We start from the raw sequence: 27,109 nt of genomic DNA, 5'->3' as shown, positions 1-27,109 counted from the left end.
AATAGATACTGTGATAATGTTCTTGGTACTATTCTCACTCATGAAACTCTGGTATTTCTGGTAAGCATTGCGTTTGCGCATATCTCCCATGAAAAAAGACACAAAGTGCTTCCGTTTTATGAAAAATATATCACTGTACACACTGTAAAGTTGATGGTATTTCAGGACTCGATTCACACTCAAATCTTATATATATATTTCATGCCAAGTTTTCATTCCCACCCTACATACCAAGGAATTTCGTGATTTTTTTATTTTATTTCTTTTTTTTTTTCTGTAGTGTATATTACTTTTGCACTGCAAAATACTGTGGTATTTCATTACTTCTGCCAAGGCAGGAGGTTATTTTCTTCAGTGTTGGTATGTTTGTTTGTTTGTTTGTGTGCAAAATAACCCCCAAAATTGTGAACGCATTTGAATGAAACTTGCACGAAAAGTTGATAATTACACAAGGAACAGATGATAAAACTTTTGGTAGTGGTGATGCAGGAATTTTTATAGATTTTTGAAGGATTTTTAAAGATCTTTTTGCAGACAGGGTAAATGAACTTTGGAGTTCAGGCTGCGCATATTTGAGGTTTGCATATACATGTACATACAAGTGCTCTATACTCTGCTGGGGACTAGGCGAGGGGCCAGGTAGCTGGAAGCTGATAACGTAGACAAAAGGCTTCTGTGATTGGGAAATTGGGCGATTATGAGTGCAAATGAGCTGCTTGGCAGAGATCTGCGCTCTCTATGTGCTTTTCTAGTTGTCTGTGTGAATGTACCTTTTATCTGATGTTAGCAACAAATGGGGTATTCTCTGCCATGTGGATGTTAGGACCATCACCTGGGTCATAGTATGAATGGACACCTGTCATACGGTTGATAGGCAAGAGCAGTGATGAGAGACGGGTTAATGGATGTCGCTTGTATGATCCATGGAACAGTAACTTGAGGTGGCTGGTGTGACATGTGTATGCATTTGTTGTTTGTGTGTGTATGTGTTTGTCTGTGTCCATGTCTATTTGTGTATCTGTTTGTGTGAGTTGTATGCTTTCTAAATTCTAGAATATCCTGCCAGAGGTATTATACACATTGATAGACACTACAAGAATGGAGCTAGGATTGGGAATCTGCCAACCTAGTCCAACATGAGCTTACAATATGATGATGATGATGTCAGTTAACAACAGTAAAACATATCAGGTGAAAAGTACATTAATTTTTGCATATGTTTAAAACATGGTGTGACCTCTGAAAAATGCATCTAGTTTTCTTATGCAAAAACTATATCACGCTGCTATTTTAGAGGGTTCTACATTGGTTGGAACACGGGGGGGGGGGGGGGGGGGGTGGAGAGAGAGAATGACTAGCAAGTTCAAACATGACTTGTGAGAACAACTCTCTACACCCAAACTGGGGCAGTGCAAGCTTTTTTTTTCTCCCCCCTTCACCTTACCCATGAACTCTCGCCTACCCATGTATGAAAGCTCCTTTTTATCACCTCTCTTTACCACATGACTCTAGAGGTCGCGGGAGGTCATCCAGCTCTGGCATACCCAAGCACTGGGCCTAATGACAAACATGTGTCTGCGGAACAGTGAAAGACCAACAGTAGACAGCCATGTCTGTGGCAAAAGGGAGTGTGTAACCTCTGAAATAATCTCAAATTACCAGAACAACTCTTTACGAAAAAAAAGAAGAAAAGATTATAAAAATCAATTTCTGCATTATATATTCATCACTGAAGTATAAGTGTTTCACAGGTGGAATGTATCATGTAGATTGATCGTGAAGGTAGAAAAAGAAGCATTCTGTTCTAGAATCAAAAGGAAAGGTGCAGTCGAATATTGTTTCCCTAATTTTCATTACTGCTGCTTGTTTTTCCTAAACAGGGCAAAAGTGTATGTACTTCCTTTTTAAGAATGTTCGACCATGCACCACTACTTGAATGCCGGCAAACGTGTAATATGCTGATAACTTCTTGTGCGACAAATTTCTTTTGAGATGGCAATTAAACTTGCCACATGGTGACCGAAGTGTGATAATAAGCCATGACGGACTGCTGACTGGTTTTAAGGTATTCTTTTGTCTGGCATTGGCGTTGACGTATGATCGCAGGTTAATTGGTTATGCATGTCACTTGCAGTCTGGAATTCCAGTTGGACATTGATTAACTCCAGATTTTTCAGTTAGTCGATGCTGTTAAAAGACTAAAACAGAGTTGATTTGTAGATGAGTATTTATAGACCTAGCTGTTTCTTTTATTTCAAATTGTTGCAAATTGCATGTGTAAGATTTGCCCCTATCTTCTTTTGAAATCATGTTTCTTTTCTTTTTCTTTTTTTGTGTGTGAATTTCCTGCATAAGCCTTCAGAAAGAACAGAATTTGAAGTATCACTGTGCCAAATACTGTGGTGTACTGAGTCATGAGGCACATGTTGACAACTGAGTGTTTGTATGAGTTCATGCTTTGGGTTTTGTTTTGTTTTGTTTTTGTTTTGTTGTTTTTTTCGTTTATGCTTTGGTTTTGTTTTGTTTTGTTTTGTTTTTAATGGGGGGATGGAGGAAATTAGAGAGTGCCAAATATGAGGTATGATTTTTTTTTTTTTTTTATCTGTGTTCCATATACTTTACTAATTAACTACTTCTCAGTTTTCTCACGGCATAAGGGAAGTTATCATTGAAAGACACTTGTGATATAGCCGTGGGCAAAAACTCCAAATTGTTATAATGCAGTAGATATGTACATAGATAGCTATGTGATAGATAATAATGTTTGTAAGCAATTGTAATGTTTTTGTTAGTTTGTTTTTTCTTCAGTGTTGTTTGAAAACATAGGTGAACTTATTTGATCGTTTAGCAAAGATAGTAGCCTCTAGAATTATTGGCAGTTTCATTTCACCTGTGACTAATATGCAAATAAGACTTGATAGCTTCATGCAGCTAGGTATAGAGATTATTTCCTCTGGACAAAGTTTCTAAACTGCCTTCGCTACATTGTACACATCTTTTTCACTAGTCAAACCTAAGGCTATTGTGTTATGCAATGCTATTGCCGTTGTTGGCTATAAACGGCTTGTTTCATTCTCTGAGCTGTCTAGACAGGAAAAAGTGAGAATCCCCCCAAAAGTGGCATCGCTCCCCAAGTTTTCACCAGTGTCATGCCAGTGGTTTGATACAGTGGACCCCCAGTGATGAATTTGATTTGCATCTCTCTGTCACAATGACTAGGCTGATCTGAATTTGGTGAAAGCTAGTCAGTGTTTTGATTTTGCATTTCTTTTGTTTTGTTTGGTTTTTAAATCACCAGAGAAAAGAGTCACAAAGTTTTGCCTTTGTGTAGAATTTAGGAGAGGAGACATAGCAAGTTCAAAGGTATTAAATATTTACAATAGTATGAAAATGAGGGCCAGAAGAAAAACTAGCTGTCACGAACATGGGACAATGAGAAACAATTTTAGTGTCATGTGATTTGATTAGGACAATATATCAGAAACTATCCACTCATTGTTATTTAGTGGTTTATGCAAAACATTATATGACAGCTTCAGTAAGACAAACTACATCATATTGCAAACATTTCCGCTGTAAAAAGAAATAATAATAATAAATAAAAGATATAATAAAATGATGCATTTAATTCTGAACATTTTTAAAATTACTACTCCCAAGGTAACAGAACCTTTAATCTTGTAATTAACCTGAAAGATGTTGCACCTCCAATACTCAAGGCTGAAGAGCTATATTTGTAATATCTCTTGCATGCAAGTGAGAACAGGATGGAGTACTAGTGAGCAGAACATTTTGTTTGAATGGACATAAAAATTAACCAGCGACACATTTGTGCAGATGAGCCAGGGGGTAGGCCTATATCAGTAGATACTTGGACTCGATATCTCTTCTTGGCTATTTATGGACCCCACCTGTCAACGTACAGACAGAATTCAAGTTTTTTCAATGTGTCTGTAACACCAAAGTTTCCCCCATCAATGCTTTCTACGCCCCCTTCCAACTCTGATTGCTAGACAGGTGGTCTTGCATGTAAGCAGACCCCTTTTTGCGTTGTCATGTTTATTTCTCAAACTCAGCGGATGTAGATTACAGCGCTGTGTTTTGAGTGGGGCTCAACTACAAACTGTTTGATCTGAAGAAGGTGCCATTTAGTGGGTTGATGACACGAAAGTGTTCAGCTTTTAAAGCCCAAGTAAAGCTATGCAAAGAAAATTTGTTTCTATAAATTGAACTCTGCTTTGTTTAGAATGGTTGATTACCCCCCAAAAAAATTGTTCCATGAAAGGAAAACTCAATTTTGCAAAGAAAATAATGAAAACAAACATGAAGTATATGAAAATATATACATAATAAAGTGTGTGTGTTTTGAACAAAGATTACTTTGAATTCAAAATTTTTATTCAGAGGTTCACGAATGAATTTCTGCCTTTTTTTATAGCAATTTTCAATAAAAAAAAAAATGTGTGCAGCATTTTTCTAAAAGAAAAAAAAATCTATCCATTGTGATATATTTCAGCGGGAGGATTATGAGAGTGCATGTGTGTAAATATACAAAAAGTGTTCACTTAGATTTTAGAAACATATTCATGCCATCTCAGGAAAATATATTCCCTTGAAATGATATACTTTTCAGCAACCAAAAGTTAATGATGTAAGCACTGGTTATATTCAAACACTCAATTTCATTTCCTGGTACTGACTAAATTGACTATTGTGTTGGTGTTTACTGTGAATATCTCAGATGAATTATTATTTATAAATGAGGTAACAAAAGGCAGCCAGCTGATAGTAGAGAACTCAGTTTATGTTTGTGCCTGTGTGTATGTTTATTTGTGTGTGTGTGTGTGTGTGTGTGTGTGTGTATGTGTGAAAAAGAGAGGGTTATTATGGAAGATCTTCAAAATGCATCTCAACCTATAGCAGAAAAAAGCAGATGAAATGGTTTTAGAATACTTTACCATATTTGCAGATGAAACAAAAACCCAGCGTTAGTGCTATAAAATAGTTCTAACATGTGAGTTAGGGATAGAAACAACCACTGTAAAAATTTGAATTGGTAAAATTGATATTGAATATACAAAATGTGAACAATAGATATAATAAAGATTTTTCCAGACTGAACCGTCTATAGGTAAGGTTTATTGAGAAAAATTCAGATATCTCCTTATATATTAGATTTCATCGCTAATTCTTTTTTTTATGATAGGATGTTTTGTGGTACAACAGACCTGCATATGCATTAAATGTCATATCTTGATTTTTTTAATCACTATTCTCAAAGGTAAACAGGACCTTTGATATCAACAGTATTCTTCTGTATAATGAAAAAAAATTGTAAGTTGTATATAATTTGTAACCTTTCAAGAGCAAACTTTTCATCACATATTTATGGTAATGTGTGGATACAGCAATACAGTGGAATATTCTATCATCTAGTCATTACTTTTTCCCATTATTGATATGTTGTGATGAGCATAGATGAGGAGGCACATAACATATCCATCATTATAGCAAATACACTGCATGCAATAGTGAATAGTTCATTCTCTTCACAGATTGATATACATTATATCTCACCCTTGCTCAATAATAATATTTCCTTCCCTCTGTGCTATATTTCTCTGTGATCACTAACCCTCAGTGCAAGACAGCTTGTATACATCTTGCCTCTTTTGCCACGGCATTCTTGCTGTCAACCCTCAGCCCCTGAGATGTAAAGTAACACTACACAGAGTAATATTGTATGTCGGCTATGTCCAAGCCATTCCACTTCTAGCCTGGCGGGTAGACGTCAGCAAGTATTACTTGTACCACATGGCACCAAGATTTCTTTCAACCTTGCCTACCCTTCTGGAGTTCTGTCGCTTTTACATGTATGTTCCTACTTGAGCTGAGGAGGGGGTGGGGGGTCACTTCGATGGAGTTCCGCAACAGTGATTGACTGTAACTAGTAGTATTTATCTTTCCATGCTAGCTTGTGTGTTCAAATCTTTCCATACTGATTTGTATGACGCTCTTAAGATTTGCAACCATGTGAAGACAACATTGAACTTTGCATACAAAATCAAATGTGCCCCAGCCTGGGAATGAGGCTAGTGGGCCTGTGCCATGCTGACACCTTTCCCACAAACCACATGACACCGAGCGCACTCAACCGGTGGCATTGTTGCGGGACAGACGTGTGCTTGTTTGACTGATACAAGGGGCTTGCTTGGCCGGATGGATAGAGTCTGTGGAAGGTTTACTTTGGAACTTAACTCTTCTCCCTCTCTTTTTGTGACACTTCAGTTACTATAACTGACCAGGCAGACTCCAACTCACGCTTTTCTTTTAAAGAAAGAGAGAGCGAGCGAGTGAGCTAAAGAAACCCTGAGCTTCGCACACATTCCACTCCTGGAAGAAGTGCCTCATCTGATTGAATGGGGTAAGTGATGGAGAATAGGATTTGAGGCCATTCCTCTTTCTGATTCAGATTGGTTTTACATTGCCACAGGCTGGCTGTAATTAATTCCTGCACTTTATATTCATTCACAATACCACCCCCACTTTGCCCTGAATTGCTGACTGAAGGCACTGTTTGACGGAGAAGGGAGTTCCATGGTGTGAGGGCTGGGTCCCTTCAGCTTGACACATACTGCTGTGAAAGAGTCTCTAGCCTGATGTTTAGACACAAGTGCATGTCATGTTGTGTTTTTGTTGTGTTTGTCAATGTGCAGATATGAACTCCAGTGGACAGAGGTAACCGAGCAAGGGTCATCAGTCACCAAGCCCAGTAGATTGTCACCTGTCCAGTGAAGTGTAAGGCAAAACTTCAAACCCAGTGCTGAGGATTGGTCAAGCTGTTCATCACAAGGAATAATTTCAAGATCTCTTCCCAAACACATCACATTTCCTGAGCAATTACAAGTTGAGGTAAGAGGCTGCAGTACATTAGTTGGATGTTAATGTATCATTTCTTTGAAAGAGTGCAGACCAGTGTGACTACATTTCAAATCCCTCCTGAACTGTTTCTAATATTCACAACAGTAAGTTTGACAGGTATGGTTAAAGTTATTTTCTGTCATATATTTAAAGTTCATACTTATATAATTTATAAGCTACTCCAGTAGGCCTATTTGTTGGTTGAGAATATTGACTATACATGCTATGTGTTATTCTTGTCTGATTTTTTTTTTGTCCTTCCCTTTTCCACTTTCTTTTTTCTTCTTTTTTTTCTCTTTTTTTTTCCTCCCTTTTTGTTTCCTTTGTGTTCATTCTCCTCTTATCCACTTTATCTATTTTTTGAATTCTTATTCTGTAGAAGCTTTTGCCAAGTATATTTATTTTTATTGCTGATGAGTTCATGGTCATCATTTGTTTGTTTGTTATCCAAGGATCATTACTATTTCTGGCCAAGGAATGTGACACTGAATTTACTAAACAGGGATTATGACTATTTTTGCTTTAGAATGTGACATTGAAATTTGCTAGGTCTGTGCATGGAATTTTCTCCCTCCCTGGTATAGGTTTCCTGTTTGTTTCATTACCAATTTCTTTTTTTTTTCTTTTTTTTCTTTTTTTTAACAAAACAGCAGCACTTTGATAATCCTGTGAAGGGAAGATTCTTTCCATGGTTTCAAAATTAGTCATTTCTAGATTTGTGTATGTGTGTGTGTGTGTGCATATGTGTGTGTTTGTGGATGTGTTTATGTTTCTGTGTGTGTGTGTGTGAGTGTACATGTGTGTATGTATGTGTGTGTGTGTGTGCATATGTTTGTTATTGTTTTATGGCAAGTTGCCATGCAGAGTGCCACCATGCTTTAAATATATAATATTGCTTCAAGGTCTATTCAGAGACCTGCATTTGACCCATACCACCTGATGCATTTAACTTTATATTTTATCGATTATATTTCCAGAATTAGTTTTAGGGAATTATTTTCCTTTTTATCAGTCTAGTTGTTAAATATGTACTTGAAGGTTATGTTTGAAATAGCAAACATTTGCATTACCCAGCATAATGTGTTCGGGCGTACACTATCCCAGGCGAGCCAAACAAATCTATCATATGTTTGGCCCAATTTTATAAATTCCCTTACCACACAAGCTGCCGTAGACTTACGATAGAAATCAACTATGTAATAATTTATAACTCTTCATAAAATAGGGCCATTGTCTGCTCAGCATCTCACTTGGCGGTCATCATTTTTTCATGATAACAGAAAAATGTATCTATGCTATTTTGATTGACCTATCTCAGATGGGACAACTACTCTATACCATACCATATACGTTCCATCTGTTTTGATGTGCCATGTCTTCTGCTGACCTCCTGTGAAGAATCGATGTGAAAAATTAATAAATCAGAAACAGCTGTCAGTAGGCCTGTATCTTGCTCAGTTTTCAGTAATAAGTTATCTGTAGAAGAAAGTTATGAGTGGAAGCTGAAATGAAGCCTCATTGTAATCATTGCTATTGATATTAGAAAGTTGCAGTATTTGAGCGTCTGTTTATTTCGTAATAAATTCAGAGGAGGGTCCATGAATCCCAGTAGCTGTTTTGGTCATGTTACCACTATATCTCTTTATGATACTCATATATTATGGTCTATTAACTTTTACATGTGACAAAAAAAAAAAAAAAAAAAAAAAAACCGAGATATCAAATAAAGTACATTTTATCTTTACTACTCATAGTAGGAAATAAAAGATGAAAACAAAATATGTAGAAACATGCAGTTAAGATGAAATGGCAATTGAATTGCCATGCTGCTTTTTATGCTGTTGCTCCTGGTATTCTAAATACCGGTATTTCATTTCTGTATACAGCTGTAACTCTCTTCAGAGTCAGAATGAATGAAAGATGTACTGGGAGTGGTAGCATGGTAAGAAAAGAAGATGTGAACAACTATAAGACAAAACACCAGAGTTTTCTTGTGTTCTTCTTGTGTGATGTCAACTTTCTTTCTGTTATGTAGAAAGAATGAGCACCACTCTTTAATACAGTTCATGAGTGTCTTGGTTGGTGCTGCTGTACATGAAGTTGGCCTTCAACGCTTGACTGCAGGTGTCCTCACCTAATCCACGTGTATCAAGTGTTAGCAGGTGTTTCCTATTAGTAATAAACAGTGATCTAATGTCTCAGTCACCTGGCTGCATAATCATGTCTGTTATGACTTGTGTTCATCAATCTTGTTTTTTCCCATAAAATCTTAGTTAATCCAACCATGCAATAACAATGTCTGTAGTCTCTCTCCCTTCCCCTTCTTTCCTCTCTCCATATTTCTTTCCTTTCAAGGGGAAGGGATAGGGACAATTGTAGATTATCAATATTTCTATTTCATTTTTTTAATGGGATGTTCAATTTTCCTGCCAGATTTGTAGATTTTTGCCATTGTTTTACTGTTTTTCTTTTGAGTTGTATTTATCTCTTTTTTTTTATTATTACTAATTTCTTTTTGGTCTCTTTTTAGTGTGTGGCATATGTGTTCTACACACACACACACACACACACACACACATACACATAGGCCCTACTCTCTCTCTGAATATAGTTTGCATTCTCTCTCCTTGCTTTCTGTCTCGTGCACACACATATGCACAGACACACACACACAGACACACATTTAGTAGACACACAGTCTCACAGAAATTTGGTACACAGGTAGAGCTTTGTTCCATGGTATTACTTACCCATCTATTATGTTATGATGTCCTGAGGGGGTTAAATCATTTGAATAGATAGATGATTTGATTTGGCAGGTGTGTTCTTCCAACCAGATAGGCAGGGGTGTGAAGAGATTTGATTATACTGATTGGTTTCCGCCATGGAAGCGGGGCGGACCTGCCTCCGAAGAAGGCCGAACAAAAGTGCAGAGGGCACAATCTTCTCTCTTCCCTAACTCTTTTTTTTTTTTTTTTTTCTCCAGGGAAGGCTGGGGGCATCTGCAGCTTTCAGTAATTTGAGGTTTTCCGTGGCTGGCCCTTGGAGCGTGGAGCATTTAAATGAGGCGCAAATACCCATTTCTTCAAGATGCATACTTTGTGCGATCCAGGCAGTTTGTCCAAAGGAGTCACGAAGACAATGCTGAGCAGTTTTTGTGAAACTCCAATAAACTAATAAGCAAATTTCTCCCTTTGAAGAGAAAATTTCATGTGGTATTAGTGATTTGATTTCATTCGCAGTACTATGTTAAGGAGAGTGGGCACATAGGTTCCCATTTTGCATGATGAACTGACAGTTGGAATTGTCAAGTTTTGATGCATTAAATTTTGCACACATTTTCATTTTCTTCTGTGTTGCCATATGTGGCCACTAGACCCAGGAATGTGAGTTGAGTAACTACTGTATACGCCATATATTTCGCAAGCTTGTCTAAATTTTCGCGAATCGGGAATTCCCGATGATTTCGCGAGTAATTAAATCTGTATCTTCCTTGTGATAGTGAAAACTTCATACTTTTGATAGAACTTATCAAAATAAAGCATATAATGATCCACCTTGTAAGGACTACATTTAATCTGTGGAAGAAGCACCATGCAGGGGTTATGATTTAGCTGTGATGTTGTGGGTTTTAGGTCAAGCGGGGTCTCACCAAAACGCCATGTTAGATTAATTTTCCCATATTCAGTGAGCATTACTTTGGGGGCACATGTGAAGAGTTCACTCAACCTCATATATGGAGCTGAAAGGCTTGACTTTCCCTATGGGCATTGTTCATTTTTACAACAAGATGTAAAGAAAGGTTTACCATGAGTTAATAATACCATGTTTGGACTGGGAAAATGGTCAAAACTAGCCCCTTGGAGCCATTACAACATTGAAAATATCCCTTGTTTATGCACCAGATGGGGTCAGAGATAAACTCCCTTTCTGCCCTTAGGATAACTGACAGAAATCTTCAGGCAGATAGTTGAATGCCTCCAAGGTCAAAGGTCAGAGGTTGTTGAAGGAGTCAAGTAGCTTGTGTTTATCCTAGGAAATAGACTTTTACTGCTGACATTTTTGTGGGTTGACACAAAACCCCCTCTTTTTTCACCTCAATTCAGTCAGAATCTGACACCCTCTTTCACCAGGCTCCAGTGAAAATGAGTTGTTACCAATTTTCTTTCTTTTCCTTTCTTTTGAACTCAAGATATGGAATGGAGCACTTCTCAAATCATTGACATAGTAGCTTCTGTTGTTGGTTTGTAATGCATTCTTTTAGATCTAGTACAGTACCTGACACAAATAGTGTTTGATGTGTTCCACAATCTTCAAAATGACAAGTCAACAGTGTCCTTGTGTTATATTTCAGGTCATGTCTGCAAAATAAAACTGGTCATTGTTCAAGAAAATGCAATAGTAAACAGACAAACATAAAAACGAATGATGATTAATAAACCCTTTGTGACTTGAATCTATGAAATTGCTAAATTATTTGATGGGATTCTCAGGTTAAAAGTTGAGGGTAAAATAGGGCTATGTATTTCGATAATATCATTGTGTTGCTTTTATATGATAGTGTGTTGTCTTCCCATCGGTAGTGGTATGCACTGCATAAAGATGGCAGGTACACAACATGTTGATGCATTGTATTGTTATCTACTTGATTGTTTACCCCTCCTTTCTCTCTGTACTTGTTTATAGTCTAGCAATAATAGCAAGTGGCATGTGGAAAGTAGCACTCCCATGTGCTGATTAACTTGTTAGCAGCTGAAAAACCAATTTACTCGCACTGCTGTGTTCTGTTTTTTCCCTTCCCACACTGATTGGCGTGTGGTACTGTGTGGTTTAGAAATCTCTGAAAACTCGTCTGCATTATCTCATCATCCTGTGAAAAGGGACCGGTGCATTTAACTGTTTTATTTTGTTGTATACAATTTGGATCTTCCTTCCTTCCCCGTGGCATTTTCACAGTGAGGGCCAATTCAAACAAGGTTGTTATTTTTCACTTTATCTGATGAGTCAATGGGAGTGCATTCTATGCTTGAGAGAGATGTCCAAGCAAACATTGTGGATTCTACAAGAGAAAAATGCCTGCTGTTGTTTTCAGGAGGTATACTGTGGACTGTGATCAGAGCTTTCCATTGTTGGGAAGTCCTCTGGTCAGCAAAGGGTCATTCACTCTTGTTTTGGTCATTCACCTCTCTCTATATTGGTCATTTCACCGAAAGCGATTGGAGTGTATTAATGCCAAACTGAGAGAAGATAGAAATTGCAATGGAGCCATATTCTGTTAACTTTGTTCAGCGACAGTTTAGTACCTCCCTCTCTTCCTGCACAGTATGATGGGATTTGTATATAATCCTATAAAGTCCAATGCTTTTGCCCTCCTTTTTTTCTTTCCAAGGTGTTTTCTTGCTTTGCTGAGTGGAATGTACAGAAGGGATATGATACTATTACTTTGATAAAACAGCTCTGAAAGGTATGGGTAAATTTGTTATGATTATCTCTTTATTCAACTTTCTCACAGTCTCAGGTTTTGATGCGTTGCAACTTTTTCATATTGTGTGATTCATCTTGCAAATCACGACCCTGGGGAAAAAACAAAACAAACAAACATCTGAAGAACAATCTTCCATACATCTACAACAACAAAGATGCAACGTTGGATATGAGTTCTAAACATGGAGTAAAAATCACTGATGAGCAATTTTCTCACCCTCACACTGCCCTCCTTTATCTGCTTGTTCTGCTCTTTACTCACAGTTCATATTTGCCTTGTATAAGAGGCAGCCAAGATTTACTCACCTCAGTTCTGTTTCTGTCTATTAACTGGAAGATAATGATATTGACAAGTTCATTGTTGCTCACAACCCTTCCCCATAGTTGACCTTACAGTTTTTCTCAGGGTTTCTATGTATGCACGCAGAGATAAGGAGCACTAACAAGCAGACCCCTGTACTAGACTTGACTGCCTGTCACTTAGTCATCAAACACCTCACTTTACTTCTTTTTTTTTTCACACTAGAACAGTGCTTACTCACTGGCTTAATTATAAGAGTTTTAGGGTGGGGGACTTCACTGTACTGTTAACAGATTTTCAGAGTTAAAGGAAACCTCCGGATGATTTTCAGATTTTTACATTTGAACAACTATAAATTATGCAGCTGTCATTTGTATGACGCACCTCTTGACCCCCGGGAAATGTGCGTCATGGTCGCGTCAAGTACCACCAATTTGATGACGCGTGGTGCCGTCACGGGAGCAAAATGTCCGTCACAATACTGACCCATTATGTGCGTCATAGTCGGTCATTTAACCAGAGTGTGTCAAAAGGTTCGTTAATGGGACCGTCATGTAATTTTGCGAGGCTTCTTGCATGGGGCATGGTATCCCTCCGTAACATCTAAAACAAACTCGCGATCGCGAGTCGGCCGAATTCACCGGCTCCTGGAAACGCGAAAATGACACAATTTTCAATCAGTTTTATTATAACATACTGATACTCACTTCATTCTCGTATGTCTTCTTTTTCTATCTGATGTCAGACTAAAGGTCTTTTCAGAAAGTTTGAGTACAAATTTGCTCCAAAACCACACTACCAAACACGATTTGTGATTAAAATCATCACGTACAGCCCGCGGCATCGCGAAGCTCGCTATCCTTCAATCGCATTCACTGTAACAAGTTAGTGTAGCATCGACCGTCGACCGTGGAACCTGCAGCAAAACCACGTGCGTGATGTCGACCATGTGGTACATGTATACATACAGTACACGCGTGCATACGTATACAGAAGGCGAGGCATGGCAGAGGCCAGGCCCCAAAACACATACAAACGATTATGGAACTAACATTACTGAGAGTCTATTAAAACCTGCATTAACTTAAAATATAAATTCTATTTAAACACTAGCCATATAAACCATGTACCTAACTTGGGTTTAATAAGGTTCGTGTTTAAATAGGCAGGGGCTTCAATCAAGCTGTTTTCGAATCGGGGAAGGGGAGGCGGGAGGTCACGGAAAAAATTACTGTGGCCAGGCCGTAGTTTCGCGAAACTAGATAGTTTGCCATAGCAACGTGTATATCAAAACACGCGTTTCTATGGGATGTCCATGAACTAGGGAACGGTTTAGAGAAATTCGAAGTCATTCGAGGTTGAAGTGGTTTTTTCCTACGCATTTTTTTTTTTGTTGTTGTTGTTCATATCTAAAAAATTCGATTTCTTAATTTTTTTCAACTGGTATTTGGGAGTCTTGTAATATATTTAAAATGTTGATAGAAATTTCTGAATATATTCAGAAAGTACGCCTAGGCGCCTACTGTTTGGATAAACGGTAAACATGCAGTCTACGTTCGATACGAAGAAATCATTACGTCTTTCACGAGGAAAAACATACAAAACAAACAAAAAAACACATACGAACGAATGTTGATAGCCAAAACTTTGATAAGTAATAAGCAGTTTTCATGAGCGTGAACTGAAATTAATTGTCATGATTTTGTTGTCTAACCAGGTGATGACTGCATCTCATTGAACCTACTCGTAGTGAATTTCTCTGGGCATACGAGACCTTTTAAGTATTTCTGGCTCAGTTGCATTTTTAATTGACTGATTAATCGATCTTTTTTTATTGTTCAGGGAACATAAGATATTCGATCAAGTACATTATATTCGACTGTTTGATGTTTCCTACTATGCGCCAAAAGAAAGGCTATAGAATCACGATATCTTTGCAATGATTCCTTTAATTCAACTAATGAGCTGGTTCTTCGATCGATATTTCCATGATATTTACACGCTGTTTATTCCAGTGCGCGCATTCTTCCGTCTGGCACGCACCTGGGTGTGGCACCTGCTTTTGTGGAAATTTCCACAAGGGGAGAGGGGTGGGGTGTCAAGTTTCTTCGAGCCGAAGAGACTGCATGTAAAACAATCTCTTCGCTCTAATTTATTGTCATTCGTGCTTTCCCCTTATTCTTTGCTGATATTGAACATTTTAGATTTAACTTTACGAAGGTTGGTAGCACGTGGTTCTATTTTCTTGTGAGGTGTATGTAATTTCTTTTTTTTTTATCATTCTTGGAAAGGAAAAGAAGAGTAAGGGGGAAAGAAGAATAAGAGGGAAAGTAAAATGGAACGAACGGCACGTATGCTCAGCATTCACAGTAAGCCGTCTTTTTACACCAGCATAGTTATCATCATCACCATCAGACATCACTCAGACCATTTTAGCCTTTTCCTATCAACATTAAGAAAAATAAATAACAAATACAAAGTATCAACACCTCCCAACAACACAAATATTTAGAAAAGACAACACACGGCACACTACAGCGGCTGGTATCAAACTTCGTCGCTTCGATTCGAAAAAGTATTGCAGCAAAGCGGAGAAATCGCCGTTACGAAAATAGCAGTGCGAGACACTTGAAAGAATTACGTCAAATACTTCAAAGTATAAAGGGAACGGATAAAGTGATATAAAATGGAAGAAATCGTACCAAACGATGTGTGAGAAACGACAGTGGAGAACGGTAAGTTTAGTAGTAGGCTTAGGCCCTAGCAACAGTTTACAGCACCGAAAGCTACGCGAAAATAAGGTGAAAATAAATACACATTGGAAACTCGGTATTGCGACAAGATCCTTAGGATCAAGTCAATAAACGATACAAAACAAAGGAAATCAATTCATTTTGACCGGAAAATAGTTTGTTAAAAGTATTCTGTTGTATGAGATCTCCTTTGATAGGCCGAGAAATACATCGAGCTTCCACGATACTCGGGAAAGACAGTTCGAACGCTGTTCACCTGCACATACTGCAGTGCACATCAATACACAAACAGAAACTCACCTCTTCCTTGCAGAAAAATGATGCAATAACGTTACAAAAAACACACACAACACTCTATAAAAATCATTTCATACTTGGGAGGCAAGGGACAAGCGGATGAAGAAGAAGAGAAAAAGAAGCAGACATTGCACAACGGAACGCTTCTACCCCGATTCGAATCGAAACAGGGTACTGGAGTGTAGTGGCAGCTGGCTACAGTGTGCAGCTAAGCTACTATACTAACGCTCCCCAGCCGCCCACAACATGGGGATACAGTACCACGGCGATCGAAGGGTCCGTCGGCGACAGGGATTCACGCGGGCGAAGTTCCGTTCGGTGTACACAGTAAGTTCGCAGGCAGCGAATTGCGTGAGCGCACACAGAGCTCTGCAGCATTCCAGTCTGGCACGTACTGCGAATAACATGTGCGTCAAGGGTCAGTCATTTTCACGAAGAGGTGCGTCACCATTTTGACTGGTTAATGCGTCAATGTCTCATAGAGGTGGGTCACTTTTTGTGACGGAGGGTACGTCATGGTACCCAAAAGGTATGACGCACATTGGTACTTTGACGCACCTATCCCGGGGGTCAAGAGGTGCGTCATACAAATGACAGCTGCATTAGTTATACTGAGTACAGAGTTTCAGAATTTGTGATAATTGGGATGAAGAATAAGAATATTTTCAAAATTTAGAACAAATTGCAATGAACAAGGATGATGACATGGCAGAGTCACCATAAGAATGCATGAGTTGGGGCTCAAGGAAGCAGAACAAAAGAAGAAGGCATGCATAGATTATACACAGGTGAACTCGCAAGCAAGCGGTTGTAATGGAATTACACTGGGTCTTAAGGCCCGGTCCCACTGCACTTACGGATGCAAAGAGGATGTAAAGCGTACAAAAAATCTTGCCATCCGTTGGAAAACGCTACGAATCCGCTGTGTACCCATCGCATACGTGTTTCATCCGCTCTATCCATCGAGCATCCGTCCACTGTGATTTCATCCGCGCAAAAAGTTTTAAGCTGCTTAAAATTTCTAGAACGGATGAACTTTCCGCTGTGTACGATGTAAATCCGCGACATACGAGCAACAAACGTTGTATGTCCGTGCGGCATCCCTTAAACGTCCGCTGCATCCTCTCTGCATCCTCTGGGCATGCTCGCAACTCACATCCGCTGCAGCTAAAAACGGAAAGAGGGAGGAAAGATATGGTACGTGGAACGTCTTTACATCGTTAATAGCACGTTAATAGAAAGGATGTAAGCGTATGCATCTCGTATATAAAGCATTTCGAAAGCATCCCCTCTACATCCGCTCTGCATCCGCTCTGCATCCACTCTGCATCCGCTTTTTCTGCTACGCGTCCGTTTCGCAATTATCTCCGGTAACCCCTTCGGAGCTGTCATCCCCTTCCATCCGCTTTCATCCGCTAGGCTTCCGATGAACATCTGTTTAACATCCCCGCTACATACTACCCACGTCCGTTCTATTTCCGTTCTGTTACCGCCAATTTTCGCCAATTTTGTCAATTTCTGGAGCGGATGAAAGCGGATGAAGCCATCCCCGAAATTTTGCTCGTCCGCTGTGTCCTTTCTGCATACGCTTTGTGTCCGTCGGCCAGTGGGACCGGGCCTTTAAATATGTGAACCTCTATGTCATCATCCTTGTTCAGTGTAATTTGTTTAAGGTTTTTCAAAGTATTGTTTCTCTGCTCAAGAACCACAATAAATTCCAAAAATCTATACATGGAGTTGTCGATTTATGTACTACATGATGTGAAATTATGAAAATCGTCTGGAATGTCCCTTTAACAAGCTCTTAACCCGTAGAAGATGGGTCCCCAGTATACTCGGGCAGGTGTCTATGGAAAATGCTTGTTTTTAACGCAAAATCAGCTTGTCCTCAAGGGGTTAAAGATGTGCTGAATGGCATATAGGTCCTACCAGTTATATGAGGGCATTGGGCTACAAGACATGGCTGATTGAATTCTTTACGAATCAATGTCACAGCAACAATGTGATGTCCAATACTGTAAAAGTGGAAATCTTTGCGGTGTTGAAATTTTCACACATTTCACACAACCAGAAGCTAGCTCGAAAATAAAAGCAGACAAATATTTTTGCTTGCCATATGTTTCAGTAGTTGAGATCTTGATTCTGCGGAATTAGAAACACAAAGTATGAAACTTTTCTTAACCGGCCGAGCGCGAAAAATTAGTTGCGCAAAAATATCCACTTTTACAGTAGATGTACTTTTCCTTTGAGAACCACCAAGAGGGCAACACTATGAGATTACTTACCCCAGTAGGCTTTGTGCAGAAGTGAAAGAAGACAGAGAAACAAGAGAAGGAAGAGGAGAAGAAGAAGAAAGTCATTTGATTTAATCAGTTGTACTCATAGTGGAAAGTGTGCAATTCTGGAGGAATTCATGTCACACAGCATTTTTCTGGTAAAGCATGAAAATTATAACACGATGTAGATTATCATGAGGAGACAAATGATGTTCTTTCAGACATTTGCACAATAGCATTACTTACAGAAAAATCTGTCATTGGTGCAGAAGAAGTTGGTACATTGGTCATGTACCCATCAATACTATCGTTGCCTTCATGGTACTCATTACCTAAATGGAATGTGCTCTTTGATACATGACGCTTAGAATATATTGATAAATTGGCATTGATACACACTCTTGTGTAGAACAGTTCCCTACCCCCTCCCCATGCATTATTTCCAATGATCTTTTATCTCCTGTGAAATACATGTATTTATATCAGTCATCAGCAGCAGGGAGTGTTCACACTTGCTGTATGTACACACCTCTACTGAAAAGTTGATTGTCCTCTGGTGCTGATATGAAAGTTTGAAACTGCCAAACTTCAAATGCTGGCTATTCCTTGATTATGTCAAATTCAGTGTAAGGAGTGATATTACAGTACTAGTAGTTATCAAAAAGTTGATTTTTCTGTGTTCCTCTGTTCATCCACACCAAAATATCACCTTGAACTCGGCAAAGTAATCACACTTGTGATATTTAAGTTCTGCATGACATGCACAAGGGACATACAGCCAACGGAAAACTGACCCCCCCCCCCCCCCAATCCATTTTCAACATGCTAGAAATTTGTCACGCTATCTCTGCTCAGGGAGGTGAGAAGAAACCTCCCTAATCTGCTGGACTATCACTCTAATATTCATTCTTCTGGAGAATGCGAAACCATGCCCTGCAATGCCCCCAAACAAATTTTAGCTTGACTGGGTCTTTGCTCAAAGGATTGCCCTTTTCTTCGTATTGGTAGTCACCTTCAACTGAGAAGTAAACTCGGAGAAGTTAATCATCCGCTAAAAGAATCCTAAATCCCTTCCCTCTCATTCTTGTGGTCTTTTCTTTTTTGGCAGAGAGATTTCCTGATTACAGCCCGCTTTTGTGCAAATTGTTCTCCAAATTCTTCCATGCCTCATGCAAGGTTAAAGATATTAGCCTTAATCTTAATCACTAGTGTTACATAGTTTTCTCGTTGAAATTGAGACACAGTTTATGTACCTGTTATTTTACACTCCCATTTATGAAAATACCAATGCAGGTGAAGTCAATATTTAGTTCAACTAGCTTTCTGACAGCACATCTCTGCGCTGTCCATTAGTTGTTGGGTTTTGTGTGTGTGTGTGTGTGTGTGTGTGTGTGTGTGTTTGTGTGTGTGTGTGTGTGAGTGTGTGTGTGTGTGTGTTCATCAGTGAAATATGAAATAATTGTTCATACAATTTGTCCTTTCTTGTCAACATGTGAGATAAAAGATGGGTCACACCTTTTATTAGGATTGCTTTGTTTTACTGCGCCATTTCAAAATCAGTTTTCTTCAATAAACTTTTAATCCCTCTAAGAGTTGTATACCCTTTGATGTTTTATATGAGTAGTTTATTATTTCACAAGAAGTTAAAACCTGAATCCCCATCTCAACCAAAGCTATACTATCCCTTTGAAGAATTAGTCTGTAAATTAGTGACTGGGTACAGTCAGATACTCTGGTGTGTGAGAATGTAAACATAATCACAGAACTAACCGTGTGAAGCCATTTCACAGATCACTTGATTTGTACATTTGTATGCTTTTCGTGAAACACCTGAGTGATTTGGTATACCTCCATTTGACTCTGTGTGTTAGGATCCTGTATCATGCTAGCAAGACACAAAAATTGACAGAACTTTCCCTCGTCTTAATAAAGCACACCGCCCATAATTCGACCAGAACACAGTACAAAATTTGACTGCCTGCTGAAAATAAAACCTATGCTTTTGCGTGTGGTCTATTTTGGCATGGAAGGTCCAATCTTGATGGCTTTGTACTTCACTCATTCTCAACTTCTTGGTTTGAATGACCCGAACTTTGAACATTATGGTATGTTGTGGTGTACTTTAAATTCTTTTCTTGAGTTCACATACCCTTTTCAGTAAAAGAGTTTAAAAACCTGTGAAAACTTAGATTCTTGAGTACTGTGGAGAGTGGTTTGTTGTGATTTACTTGACATGGCTCAAGCCACTCATGTGCATCACTGGTTTCCACTCCTCAAAATGGAAGACCAGCAGATCATTACCGCTGCACACCAACCAGTGACAAAAACATCCACTAGATCAATAGCAATGAACTCACCTCAACAAGAGGGGTGGGGGGGGGGGGGAGAGGTGGGGGAGAGAAAACAGAGTTGGGTTTGGATGCTCAAAACCACACAGTTATGCTGCTCCCATTGTTCTGAAACTGAAGGAGCTATAACAGCTCCCCTTGTTCAGCCAGCTAAACAAGCCAATGAGTCACCTGGACTATTATGATGCCCATCAGGCCCAAAAAATAGGTTTACCTTTTTTTGAGCACACCACAATTGAGTATTACGCGGCAGGGTCAATTTGTGCAGATTCACACCGAGATAAGAAGTGCCTTTAAATAAAGAAATCTCGGCCAGAAACAGCGGAGAGATGGGTCCAGCCCACAGGCATAGTGACGAGGAACTGCATGGAGTTTTTTAACTGAGGGACTTCATGGAAGTGGTGTTGTGAGACTGGTAGAGCATTTCCTTACTTGGTGTTTGCTCAGTGTATTTGGCTGGTGGGCAACACAACTAGGGATCCTGAAACTCTTTTTTTTTTCACCCTCCGTCCTTTCTCCCCACTCCTGGTCCTAACTCGATTCATTCATTCCCTCGTTTTGCTCAGTCGGTTTGTGCCTGTATGGATTCTGTGTCCACACACAAGTGGGGGCCCTGTAGCCTCCTTGTTAACCAGCTACCTTCACAAATAATACAGTGGTGATGACGCAGGAGTTCAGCCAGAGGAACATGAGTGAGCTCGTGGGGAAGAACAGAGGACAATCCTGTTAGCGCAGCCTTTGGGACTGGTCTTGGCAACGACAGATTTGGAATAACTTCCATGGTACACATGGTTGTGTTTGCAGTACAGCATATGTCTGATCTTCATCACTAGCGCTACTGTAAAGGACATTTCTGACATCTGCAGTTGTAAGTTTGCTTTGTTGTGCTTGTTTCTCACATGATGTGCTTGAATGGTTTGAGATGGCCAATACTTAATGCTTCACTGAAGTTCTTTTCATTCAAACTCGTTTGCACACTCTAAATGCTACCCTTCTCATAGGGTCTAATATAGACACTTTACATATTCCATGTAAGAAGAGAAACATACAAAATTGTATCTTATGGTCTGTGACTGGTGGTGGTGTTCTTATTTTGAGAGAGAGAGGGAGAGAGAGAGGGAGGGGGGTGTTATACTCTGAGAAGATGCTACTGGAGCATGTCTTTCATCACAAATGATCGAGAATTGCGTATCATCTTTATGGCTGTCATACCTCTCAGGTACGTGCCTGTCATGCAAAATATGTTGAAATGTTGTAATGTGCCGCCTTTAGCTGGTGCTAAAAACAAGCATTTGCTCCCACTACATACCTAGACGAGTCATCTGGTTCATAATGTCATTTATATTTACCTTTATTGGCATTTACTATCATTCTTTATGGAGAGGAGTTCAAAAGGGTTATGAATGCTGAAAGAGGATTTTTTTCCCCAAGTTATTTTAGTCAGCTCACATATCCTGTGGCAGGAATAAAGGACCATCCATTCATTTTATAAATTTTGGAAGCTTTATCTATAGTTGTAATGTACTGCTTTGTTCGCATAATGAAATGAAAGAACTCTGGCAGCACAATTCATATCTACAAAACTTATGATTTATGGCGTTTTCTCAATTGTATCACCTGGACATTGTATGAATTTGAACTTTGTTCATTTGGCATTTGTATGTGCCTGAAGTAAGAAATACTCTCTTTTGACATGAAGAAATATAGTCATCATATTTTCATGTTTCTTTTTGTAGAAATCCCAACATAAAACCTGTGTGACTGTTATCTGTTACAAAATTCACTTGACTTGATTTGTTTATGTGAAAGGAGTAGCTACAGGTAACTGAATAATTGCTTTGTGCTTGGCGTAAAGGTAGGGAATCCCATTTGCATACCTTAAATGAAGAGTTGTATAAACACAGTGGTATGTTGAAGAGAGTATCATTTTAGAAACTCCCATAGAGTATTGAAAGTGGAAGGTAACATTTAGTACATTTTTATTGACCGTTTGATTTTGAATTGAATTTTTTTCGGGGCTCACCGTTAATTCCAGTACATTACTAGGCTACCTTTGCAGACCCATGCCTTGCATGTGTGTCCATCATGTATATTTTGTGAATAAAGTTCATCAAAACTTACAAACATGTCTATATACATTCTTTGCCACACACTCTATATGTTATTACATCAGCTCTTATACTTTTAGATTTGTGTTTATAGATAAAAAATACAGAAGACTGCAACAAAAAGGCTTAAGTGTGGCTGACTCACAGAACTACTGAGTAGTTGAGTTTTGTGCATTATTCAAATTGTAGATAACTGTTGACTTTCAAATTTCTGAGTGCTGTTCGTTATTCCGTAGGTTCGCTATTCCGAAGGGTCGTTAATCCGAAACACGCAAATTCCCTATACCTAGAGGTTCGTTACTCCGAAAATGAAAAAGAGTTCGTTAATCCGAAAATTTGTGGCGATATTCCGAAGGTTCGTTGTTCCGAAGATTGGTTAATCCGAAAATGAAATTCGGAACAATGAACCTTCGGAGTAACGAATCTTCGGAATAACGAGCTGTAACCAAATTTCTAAGCAGTGGCCTAAACAAGTCCCCTGAGGTTCATATTTAATGTTTTGCTGCATTTTGGGAGTTCTGTAAAAGGTATCCCCTACCTTTAATGAGGTTTTAATGAGAGGTCTGTGGAGACTGATATTTGTAAGACAATGCTGAAAATTTCAAATTGGTTATCCATCTTGACTTCCATAGAATGTCACTCCTTTTCATCTGATCAGGCACTTTGCACTAGTCGATGGAAACTTTGCATGGAATGTGGATTCTGTGATTCAACACCATCAAAACTTGCTGCTCTCAGGTGCCACTAAAATGTTGCTGAATCATTTTTTTTTTTGAAGATTGTATCATAGAACTGCATCGCAACATTATGATTGTACCTCCCAGAGTAAAACATATGCATATGACCATAATTGTACATGTGTATCTATGTTAAAAATGTGTAAGAACCATTGCAGCTTTATGCATTGCACACATTTGTAAAGCTATTAAGGTGTTAATGACAGGTGCTGTCATGGTTAAGTCTACCAGGTGACAGAAATGTTCATATATACCACACAGAAACTCTCCCCCTCTTTGATGAGCTATAGTAATAGATGGTGCAGTAAGTGGAAATGATGATAATGTTGGTGATGATCAGTGGCGGATCCAGAGGGGGGCGCAAGAGGCGCACGCCCCCCCCCCTTTATATATCGTTTAAACAAAAGAAATAAAAAGAAAATACGGAATGAAATCCAGAAATGGAACCAGAAATATTAGTTGCGCCCCCCTTTCCAGAATTCCTGGATCCGCCCCTGATGGTGATGGTGATGATGATGATGACAGTGATGATGACAGTGATAATTTGGCTGCTGATAATGATAATGCCTGATAGTAAGGATAAATGATATAACAAAAGCAGTGCTTATCATTGTCATAACAATAATCTACTCCCTTTTTTACCATGCTTTTAGCTACAAACTTTTTATGCCAGTGGGATACTAGAGTACTTGGTCGAAAGTGGGCATTGTGTGGATACAATATACAGTTGTAGCATAGTTCTCTCTGAGAAAGGCCCTGAAGTGCAGCTTGTATTGCCAATGTTGTGTCACATGGCTGACAAATGCAGCTTTCAGTCTGAAATAAAGGCTATTGTATAAAAATCCATCAATACAAGAAATATAAGAGACATATCTCACACACCCACTTCCTTGACCTCAGCTTTACACTGACTGGTTTTCGGTTTCCAATTGTGAGTTGGGGACAACCTGAAAAACAGGTCGTAATCTTGATGATTTATGGCTTGAAATATTTTTTCGGTGTTGCCCCGATATTTTCCACTGATATTTTGGGCTTGTAGTTTAAAAAGTGAACAGCGGTCCTTTCTCAATCGTTGAAATAAAATAGGTGTTTACGGACGAACATGAGACAGTTACGGCTCCTGAGAGGACAAGAACTATTCTGAACAAGTTTGAAGATTGCATCAATCTTCTGACATTTATTTGTTGAACAAATCCTTTTAAATGTAGAATCCACCCCCTCTAAATGTAGAACCCACCTCCCTTCTGTCTTTACATATGATTTTGCATGAAGTATTTATTTCTAAACCTGAATGCAGTAAAGAATGTGAATAATGGATAGAATTGATAAGAGACAAAATTGTGATTTCTAGATCATACTCCCAGGGTATGATCTCATCATCGATGTCGATGAATTATGGGTTAAGCATGGTAATTTGTTTTAAATACTGTAGTGAAACTGACCTGCACAAGTGTATTCTTTATTGCCTGCATATTTGCTGTGGCTTCACCTTGTTGATTTAAAACGTTGAAATTTTCCAAGCAATTTTCTGAGACAATTTGAAAATTACTCTTCAAAAAAAAAAGTTTGCTACACTACATTGTCAGTTTGCAATTGAACAGTTTCAATCTTCGTTAATGTCAATTTCACTTGAAACTGCATATCACTTAGGTTCCATGCAGATTTTTTTGAAAAATGAAATTTGGAAGATTATGAGCTCTAGACTGAATGAGGGCATGGTATTCAGAAGACATCTCGCACGGTGTATCAGCCTATTTAACTGTCCTTCTTCCTAATCTTACATCAGACAAATGAAATTCACAAAGAGCTCTAAGTGGAAGAACCTTATTCCTCCATTTATGATAATCCTATTTACCTCATCCTTGAAAGCTCAATTCGCCGGCATATATCATTCTTAATGCCCCTCAGAAATAGACTCTCTAGACAAATTGAGATACCATGTATATACATGGTGGAACATCTTGCCAAGTACATAGGTCAATCTAGAGAGAGGTCACAGTGGCTTCAGGGAACATAAGAGAGAATAGTCATGTCAGTTCACATTGTCAATACAGCTACATCAGTTTTATGTTCCATTTTGGTAATGGTTCTGTTGCCCCAATTGTTGGATGTATTCGCATACCTCTTTTAAGTCACATTTTTGTCATTGAAGTAATCTTATCCAATATTTACAATTATACTTTTGATGAATTCTCATAGGGTGAAAATTGTAATTGGCTGTAAGCCCCCCCCCCCCCTTCTTTTTCATTGAGGAGGCTGCTCCACAGGGTGGCTATTTATGTGATGATGGAATTTACTGTAGCATGTCCTGGGCACAATACTGGAGTAGATGCCTTCTTTGAGCTTTCTCCCCAGTTCCTTCCACATTGTATACATTGTATGTTGGTCACAGCTGGCCTCCTTGCCTCATTACATTAGTGCAAGGATCTGTGAGCAAGAAGATTCTGAATGCGCTTTTGAATCCTCTTTTTTTATCCCCCTCCACCCTCCACCCTCCACCCTCCATCCCCCCCCCCCCCCCCCCCCCGAAATAACATTGAGATTTACAAGCCAGAGTTCTTTGTATAGGATATTTTAGTAACCCACATTTCAGACACTTCTTTGAGCACAGTTCTCTTCTTATTTGTAAACACTGATTTTCCACTCCAGATATCAGGCCAAATTCAGAATCTGTAATGGGGAATATTTTACCTTTAGTGAAGACTATCTTGTCACTTATTTGCCTAGTGTGCTGTATGTATTGAGTTTTGAGTTTTGTTTTGTTTTTGTTTGTTTGTTTGTTTTTTTTTTTTGGGGGGGGTTGTTGTTATTTTTATCTGTGAGTCCTCTTTCTACCTCTGTTTCTCTCTCCCTCTCTCTCCATCTCTCTCTCTCTCTTTCCATCACTCTCCATCTCTTTGATATCAGTGAGCCAATATATAGCTTCTTCTTTTCCACAGAAGGTTTAAACTTTTACACATTTTCATACATTTTACAACTGTGCAAATGAAGTCTTCCTGCATCAATTCACCTATAAATCAGTGTTGATAGGAAAATATCCATTTTGCAAGGCATCGTACATATCAATGATTAATGTTCCTGTGCTCTCTGGGTCAAAGGAAGTGCAGGATGGTATCACTTAAGATTGTCAATGCTCTGAAATATAGGGTCGGGTTGTCCAAAGTAGTTTTCACATTGTCATGTTGCATCTGATGCCGACAAGCACCAATATTATTTGCAGCGAAGACCAGCTTTTGTGTCTTGCCTTGCCTATTTCTACACTTAATGCTGTGTTTTCTAATAATTCAATCAAATTTTAAAAGTATTTCACCCATATCTATGTCTTCAATTGAGAAGCAATGAAGTTAATACTCAATAACACACATGAATAACAAATCCTACGAACTGTGTGTAATTTGATTTTCACCATTTCATTAATTTTCATTATCATGTTTTTATATCTTTGGCATCTTGTTCCATTCTTGAGTGTTTATGATTTGTAGTCCATTTCAAAGTTCAGAAATGGAGCTAAAATATGGGTTAAAAACAGTATGTGCATGCAGTGTGGTCTTAGAAATACAATGCCAGACTACTCAGGCCTACTTAAAGGCTCTGTCGTGTGTGAATTATGCCTTGGTACTGCTCTTGTAGTGGAATAGATCTGTAGTGACTGAGTTGTATGAATCAGGCTTGGCCACTCTCGTGCATCTTCTATCTACAGCGTAGTGAGCAGACGGAGTGAACACAGCGCTCTTTCTTTTCCTACCTAACGTTGTGGCCTTCAGTGGTCATTGTCATTGCAGTGGGTAAATAGACGTCTATTCTCTCTGGATTTACTTTGAATATTGGATTCGGAATGTAGTTTGCCTTCATTTCTTGCTGAGAAGCCTAAAAGGGTCATTTAC

The 27,109-nt window shown here is 38.8% G+C and overlaps 1 protein-coding gene across 2 annotated transcripts in view; it reads left to right on the top strand.

The window, feature by feature from the left end:
* Window positions 1–27,109, top strand: part of LOC140242122 (uncharacterized) — an 84,331-nt gene that overhangs the window by 16,243 nt on the left and 40,979 nt on the right. For both annotated transcript variants that reach the window (XM_072321886.1, XM_072321887.1), the window contains exon 2: window positions 6,717–6,912. The gene's annotated coding sequence lies outside the window, so the exon portion shown is untranslated. The remainder of the gene's footprint in view (window positions 1–6,716; window positions 6,913–27,109) is intronic.

The sequence above is a fragment of the Diadema setosum genome, chromosome 18 (genome assembly GCF_964275005.1).
Source record: "Diadema setosum chromosome 18, eeDiaSeto1, whole genome shotgun sequence".
Classification (NCBI taxonomy): Eukaryota; Metazoa; Echinodermata; class Echinoidea; order Diadematoida; family Diadematidae; genus Diadema; species Diadema setosum.
This window is presented reverse-complemented; position numbering and strand designations above follow the sequence as displayed.